The following is a 7,710-nucleotide window of genomic DNA, read 5'->3' on the forward strand; positions in this document are numbered from 1 at the left end:
TTATGTAAGATGTAAAAAGGTTATAAGGGCTACAAAGAAAGAAAGAAAAGGGAATGGGAAATGGGTATCATAAGTGTCAGGATAGAAGGAAATGTTGCAATTTTAAATCGGGCAGTCAGGAAAAGTCTTATTGAGAAGGTGACATTTGAACAGAGACTTGAAGATCAGGGACAGAACCACAGGATATCTGGGCAAAGAGGATTCTGGGCAGACAGAGGAGCCAGTGCAAAGGCCATGAGGTGGAAGCATTGCTGGTGTGTACAGGAGACAGCAAACAGGACAGGGTGGCTGCAGCAGAGTGAGCTGGTGGTGGAGAGAAAGGGAGACCAATCATGTAGGGCCTCGGGGACCACTGTGAGAACTTTGACTTTTACTCTGAGTAGAACAGCAAGCCATTGGAGAGTCCTTAGCAGAGAAAGGACTGATCTGGCTCATGTTTTAAATCTGGCTGCCATATTGGGAGTAGATTGGAGGAAAAAAAAGTGGAAGCCCTGGGACCCACCAACATGAACAATCAGGGAGAAGACAAGAGGCCAGCAAAGGAATGAACAGAGGTAGTAGAAGCAAAACTGTAGTGTATGTTTTCCTGGAAGCCAAAATGAGGAAAGTCTCTCAAAGGAGGGAGTGGGTCTATTTGGCCCCCTTCCAAGACTACAACTGCAGTGAATGTTCCACAAAGCATATCAAGTCCTTTAAAATACTTGAAAAACTTCTTGCTACCTTCAGGAATAGCCCGAGGCAATTATCAGGACTTATCTAGCCTTTCATGAGCCGACCTTGCTTGTCTCATACCAAGCCCATCCCTACCTGAAGCAATTGCAGCTCCCCAAACGGGGTGCTTGTTCTAAACACTGAGGCTTTCCATAGTTCTTCCTTTGCCTGGAAACTTCCTGTCAATCCTTCATGTCTTGGCTGAGATGAGACACCCCCTTTCAAGTCTTCCCCTGCTCTGTGCTCCCTGAACATCTACTGCTTACTCCAGCTGGAGCGTTTGTCAGGCCTCTGAGCCCAAAAGCCATCATATCCCCATGACCTGCATGTATACATCCGGATGGCCTGAAGCAACTGAAGATCCACAAAAGAAGTGAAAACAGCCTTAACTGATGACATTCCACCATTGTGATTTGTTCCTGCCCTACCCTAACTGAAAAGATATATTCTCCCCAGCCCTTAAGAAAGTACTGTGTAATATGCTCCCCCTCCCGCCCTTAAGAAGGTACTATGTAATATTCTCCCGGCCACCCTTCAGAAGGTACTTTGTACACCTATCCCAAACCTATAAGAACTGGTGATAATCCCGGCCAGGCGCGGTGGCTCACGCCTGTAATCTCAGCACTTTGGGAGGCCAAGGCGGGCGAATCGCGAGGTCAGGAGATCGAGACCATCCTGGTTAACACGGTGAAACCCCGTCTCCACTAAAAAAAATACAAAAAAATTAGCCAGGCGAGGTGGTGGGCGCCTGTAGTCCCAGCTACTCAGGAGGCTGAGGCAGGAAATGGCATGAACGTGGGAGGCGGAGCTTGCAGTGAGCCGAGATCCCGCCACTGCACTCCAGCCTGGACGACAGAGGGAGACTCGTCTCAAAAAAAAAAAAAGAACTAATGCTAATCCCACCACCCTTTTCTGACTCCTTTTTTGGACTCAGCCCGCCTGAACCCAGGTGAAATAAACCGCCTTGTCGCTCATACAAAGCCTGTTTGGTGGTCTCCTCACATGGACGCGTGAGACATTTGGTGCCGAAGACCCGGGTCAGCGGGACTCCTTCGGGAGACCAGTCCCCTGTCCTCACCCTCACTCCGTGAAGAGATCCACCTACGACCTCGGGTCCTCAGACCAACCAGCCCAAGGAACATCTCACCGATTTTAAATCGAGTAAGCAACCTCTTTTTACTCTCTTCTCCAGCTTCTCTCACTATCCCTCAACCTCTTTCTCCTTTCAATCTTGGCGCCACCCTTCAATCTCTCTTTTCTCTTAATTTCAGTTCCTTTCATTTTCTGATAGAGACAAAGGAGACACATTTTATCCGTGGACCCAAAATTCCGGCGCCGGTCACAGACTCAGGAAGGCAGCCTTCCCTTGGTGTTTAATCGTTGCCGTGATGCCTGCCTGATTATTCACCCACATTCCATTGGTGTCTGATCTCCGCGGGGATGCCTGCCTTGATCATTCACCCACATTCCCTTGGTGGCAAGTCAATTGCGGGGACGCCTGCTTTGGCTGCTCACCCACATTGCAGCCCAGGACTACTCACGCCACCCCTTCTCTCCATGTCTCTACCCTCTCTTTTCTCTCCACTTTCCTGGGGGGCAAGCACCCCCCACCCCTTCTCTCCCTGTCTCCGCCCGTTTTCTACTTTCCTGGGGACCAAGTGCCTCCCACCCCTCTTCCACTTTCCTGGGGGGCAAACACCTCCCACCCCATTTCCACTTTCCTGGGGGGCAAGCACCCCCCACCCCTTCTCTCCATGTCTCTACTCTTCTCTTTAAACTTGCCTCCTTCACTATGGGCAATCTTCCACCCTCCATTCCTCCTTCTTCTCCCTTAGCCTGTGTTCTCAAGAACTTAAAACCTCTTCAACTCTCACCTGACCTAAAATCTAAGCGTCTTATTTTCTTCTGCAATACCACTTGACCCCAATACAAACTCGATAATGGTTCTAAATAGCCAGAAAACCGCACTTTGGATTTCTCCATTTTACCAGGTCTAGGTAATTTTTGTTGAAAAATGCACAAATAGTCTGAGGTGCCTGATGTCCAGGCATTCTTTTACACGTTGGTCCCTCCCTAGTCTCTGCTCCCAATGTGACTCATCCCAAATAGCTCTTCTTTCTCTCCTGTCTGTTCCTTCAGTCTCCACCCCAAGCTCTGAGTCCTTTGAATCCTCCTTTTCTAGACTCATCTGGCCTCTCCCCTTCTCCCCAGGCTGCTCCTCGCCAGGCCGAGCCAGGCCCCAATTCTTCCTCAGCCTCTGCTCCCCCACCCTCTAATCTTTCTATCACCTCCCCTCCTCACACCTGGTCTGGTTTACAGTTTCGTTCTGCAACTAGCTCTCCCCCACCTGCCCAACTATTTCCTCCTAGAGAGGTGGCTGGAGCTGAAGGCATAGTCAGGGCACATGTGCCTTCTTCTCTATCAGACCTTTCCCAGATCAGCCAGCGTTTAGGCTCTTTCTCATCAGACCCCACTAAATATATACAGGAATTCCGATATCTAACTCTGTCCTACAATTTAATCTGGAGTGACTTAAATGTCATCCTAACTTCTACCCTCTCCCCAGATGAGGGGGAAAGAGTTTTTTCTCTAGCCCAATCTCACACTGATAATCGCCGGCTTCATGAGCCAGACCTCCAGGAAGGCATTAGAGCAGTTCCTGAGAAGATCCCCCAATGGAACTGTCAGGCAGATTCCCCAGGTATAGCTAGGTGAGATTACATGGTTTCCTGCCGACTTGAAGGGCTTAAAAAGGCAGCTTACAAAGCTGTTAATTATGATAAACTTAAAGAAACTACCTAAGGTAAAGACAAAAACCCAGCCCAGTTCATTGCCTGCTTAGCAGCAACCCTTAGACGCTTTACCGCCCTAGACCAAGAGAGGCCAGAAGGCCGCCTTATTCTTAATATGCATGTTATCACCCAGTCAGCTCCTGACATTAGAAAAAAGCTTCAAAAATTGGAATCCAGCCCTCAAACCCCACAACAGGAATTAATCAACCTCGCCTTCAAGGTGTAAATAATAGAGAGGAGGTAGCCAGACAGCAACGCATTTCTGAGTTACATTACCTCTGCTGTAAGACAACCCACAACCACGTCTCCAACATACAAAAACTTCAGAACATCCAAGCCACAGCTCCCAGGGCCTCCTTCAAAACATCCTCGTGGACCTTGCTTCAAATGCCAAAAGCCTGGCCACTGGGCCAAGGAATGCCCGCAGCCCAGGATTCCTCCTAAGCCGTGCCCTGTCTGTGCGGGCCCCCACTGGAGGTCAGACTGTCCAACTCACATCGCCGCCGCTCCTAAAGCCCCTGGAGCCCAAACCTAACGTTCCTTGGCCGACTCCTTCCCAGATCTCCTTGGCTTAGCAGCTGAAGACTGATGCTGCCCGATCGCCTTGGACGCCCCCTGGACCGTCACGGACGCTGAGCTTCGGGTCACTCTTACAGTGGAGGGTAAGTCCGTCCCCTTCTTAGTCAATTCGGAGGCTACCCACTCCACATTACCTTCTTTTCAAGGGCCTGTTTCCTTTGCCTCCGTAACTGTTGTGGGTATTGACGGCCAGGCTTCTAAACCTCTTAAAACTCCCCAACTCTGGTGCCACTTTGGACAACATTCTTTAAGGCACTCCTTTTTAGTTATCCCCATCTGCCCAGCTCCCTTATTAAGTCGAGACATTTTAACTAAATTATCTGCTTCCCTGACTATTCCTGGGTTACAGCCACACCTCATTGCCGTCTGTTGCCCTGGTTCAAAGCCTCTTTCACATCCTCTCCTTGTATCTCCCCACCTTAATTCACAAGTATAATTCGTCCTCCTTGGCGACGGATGATGCACCCCTTACCATCCCATTAAAACCTAATCACCCTTACCCCGCTCAATGCCAATATCTCATCCCACAGCATGCTTTAAAAGGATTAAAGCCTATTATCACTTGCCTGTTACAGCATGGCCTTTTAAAGCCTATAAACTCTCCTTATAATTCTCCCATTTTACCTGTTCAAAAACTGGACAAGCCTTACAGGTCAGTTCAGAATCTGTGCCTTATCAACCAAATTGTCTTGCCTATCCACCCCATGGTGCCAAACCCATAGACTCTCCTATCCTCGATACCTCCCTCCACAACCCCTCCATAACCCATTATTCTGTTCTAGCTCTCAAATCTGCTTTCTTTACTATTCCTTGCACCCTTCATCCCAACTTCTCTTTGCTTTCACTTGGACTGACCCTGATACGCATCAGGCTCAGCAAATTACCTGGGCTGTACTGCAGCAAGGCTTCACAGACAGCTCCCATTACTTCAGTAAAGCCCAAATTTCTTCCTCATCTATTACCTATTCCAACATAGTTCTTCATGAAAACATACATGCTCTCCCTGCTGATCGTGTCTGGCTAATCTCCCAAGCCCTAACGCCTTCTACAAAACAGCAACTCCTTTCCTTCCTGGGTGTGGTAGGATTCTTTTGCCTTTAGATACCTGGTTTTGCCATCCTAACGAAACCATTATATAAACTCACAAAACCAAGCCTAGCTGACCCCACAGATCCTAAATCCTTTCACCACTCCTCTTTCTGTTCCTTAAAAACAGCCCTAGAAGTTGCCCCCACACTAGCTCTCCCTAACTCATCCCAACCCTTTTCATTACACACAGCCAAAGTACAGGGCTGTGTGGTCAAAATTATTACATAAGAGCCGGGACCACGCCCTGTAGCCTTTCTGTCCAAACAACTTGACCCTACTGTTTTAGGCTGGCCCCCACCCCCATGACTGTATCTCTCTGATCCACCTGACATTCACTCCATTTCCCTATATTTCCTTCTTTCATGTTCCTCACCCTGATCACACTTGGTTTATTGATGGCAGTTCCACCAGGCCTAATCACCACTCACCAGCAAAGGCAGGCGATGCTATAGTATCTTCCATATCTATCATTGAGGCCACCACTCTGCCGCACTCCACTACCTCTCAGCAAGCCAAACTCATTGCCTTAACTCGAGCCCTCACTCTTGCAAAGGAACTACGTGTCAATATTATACTGACTCTGAATATGCCTTCCATATCCCGCACCACCATGCTGTTATATGGGCTTAAAGAGGTTTCCTCGCCATGCAAGGGTCCTCCATCATTAATGCCTCTTTAATAAAAACTCTTCTTAAGGCCACTTTACTTCCAAAGGAAGCTGGAGTCATACACTGCAAGGGCCACTAAAAGGCATCAGATCCCATCACTCAGGGCAGCGCTTATGCTGATAAGGTAGCTAAAGAAGCAGCTAGCATTCCAACTTCTGTCCCTCATGGCCAGTTTTTCACCTTCTAGTTGGTCACTCCTATTTATTCTCCTACTGAAGTTTCCACCTATCAATCTCTTCCCACACAGGGCAAATTGTTCTTGAACCAAGGAAAATATCTCCTTCCAGCCTCACAGGCCCATTCTATTCTGTCGTCATTTCATAACCTCTTCCATGTAGGTTACAAGCCATTAAGTCCACCTCTTAAAACCTGTCATTTCCTTTCCATCGTGAATATCTATCCCCAATCCTCCACTCTTGACTCCCTCTTGGAGTGGATAGATGATCTTTGCTGACAGGACACATTCCAACACTTTCACCCTGATGAAGTCCTATTCTTTACTGTTATACTCACTCTTATTCTCGTTCCTGTTCTTATGCCACCCTCTACCTCTCTCCAGCTATCTCCACCACACTATCAATCTCACTCACTCTCTCCTAGCCATTTCTAATCCTTGTTTAACAAACAATTGCTGGCTTTGCATTTCTCTTTCCTCCAAAATCGCCAAGGCCTCAATTTACTCACTGCTGAAAAAGGAGGACTCTGTATATTTTTAAATGAAGAGTGTTGTTTTTACCTAAATCAATCTGACCTGGTATATGACAACATAAAAAAACCCAAGGATAGAGCCCCAAAACTCGCCAACCAAGCAAATAATTATGCTGAACCCCCTTGGGCGCTCTCTAATTGGATGTCCTGGGTTCTCCCAATTCTTAGTCCTTTAATACCTGTTTTTCTCCTTCTCTTATTCAGACCTTGTGTCTTTCATTTAGTTTCTCAATTCATACAAAACTGCATCCAGGCCATCACCAATAATTCTATACCACAAATGCTCCTTCTAACAACCCCACAATATCATCCCTTACCCCAAAATCTTTCTTCAGTTTAATCTCTCCCACTCTAGGTTCCCATATCGCCCCTAATCCCACTTGGAGCAGCCCTGAAAAACATTGCCCATTATCTCTCCATACCACCCCCCAAAATTTTTGCTACCCAAACACTTCACCACTATTTTGTTTTGTTTTTCTTATTAATATATGAAGACAGGAATATCAGGCCTCTGAGCCCAAGCTAAGCCATCATATCCTCTGTGACCTACGTCTATACATCCAGATGGCCTGAAGCAACTGAAGATCCACAAAAGAAGTGAAAATAGCCTTAACTGATGACATTCCACCATTGTGATTTGTTCCTGCCCTACCCTAACTGAAAAGTTACATTCTCCCCAGCCCTTAAGAAGGTACTTTGTAATATTCTCCTCCTGATATTCCTTAAGAAAGTACTTTGTACACATATCCCAAACCTTTAAGAACTAATGATAATCCCACCACCCTTTGCTGACTCCTTTTTCGGACTCAGCCCACCTCCTGCACCCAGGTGAAATAAACAGCCTTGATGCTCACACAAAGCCTATTTGGTGGTCTCTTCACAAGAACATGTGAGACAGCATTTACTATGCTATTGAGATTGCCTGTTGAACCTTTCTGCCTCCTCCAACAGAGAATAAGTTTATTGAAGGCAGAGAATATTTATCCTTCACACAGAACTTGAAAAAACAGTTATATTTTTTTTTTTGATAGAGTCTTGCTCTGTTGCCCCGGCTGGAGTGCAATGGCAGGATCTCAGCTCACTGCAACCTCTGCCTCCTGGGTTCAAGCAATTTTCCTGCCTCAGCCTCCCAAATAGCTTGGATTACAGGCACTTGCCTTCAT

At 47.1% G+C, this 7,710-nt stretch overlaps 1 long non-coding RNA gene across 1 annotated transcript; it reads left to right on the forward strand.

Moving 5' to 3' along the window:
• Positions 1–1,530: 1,530 nt before the first annotated feature.
• On the forward strand, positions 1,531–7,406 carry LOC123571849 (uncharacterized). Its single transcript, XR_012430972.1, has 3 exons — positions 1,531–1,872; positions 4,064–4,165; positions 7,046–7,406. It is a non-coding gene; the product is annotated as an uncharacterized lncRNA (long non-coding RNA).
• Positions 7,407–7,710: the final 304 nt, after the last annotated feature.

The sequence above is a fragment of the Macaca fascicularis genome, chromosome 2 (assembly GCF_037993035.2).
Source record: "Macaca fascicularis isolate 582-1 chromosome 2, T2T-MFA8v1.1".
Lineage (NCBI taxonomy): Eukaryota > Metazoa > Chordata > Mammalia > Primates > Cercopithecidae > Macaca > Macaca fascicularis.